This window comes from Lupinus angustifolius, chromosome LG11 (assembly GCF_001865875.1).
Source record: "Lupinus angustifolius cultivar Tanjil chromosome LG11, LupAngTanjil_v1.0, whole genome shotgun sequence".
NCBI classification, from domain to species: Eukaryota; Viridiplantae; Streptophyta; class Magnoliopsida; order Fabales; family Fabaceae; genus Lupinus; species Lupinus angustifolius.
Genome location: NC_032019.1, coordinates 26,816,305 through 26,816,548, shown reverse-complemented (window position 1 = coordinate 26,816,548; position 244 = coordinate 26,816,305).

Sequence of the window (244 nt, the reverse complement as noted above, 5' to 3'; positions counted from 1 at the left end):
TGGAAGAAGCATACTCAAAGGACATGGATAATGAAAAAGGAGCTAATGATGAAGGTCAAGCCAAACCTTAAGAGCATTCAGATATGTCAGACGTGTAGAAAACCAAGAAAGCTCACCCGATTGACAAAGTAATAGGTGACATATCTACGAGAGTGGTAACCCGTAGTTCCTTACGAAATTTTGTAGCTTTTGTATCGCAAATTGAGCCTAAGACCGTTGATGAGGCCATTGAGGATGTACACTG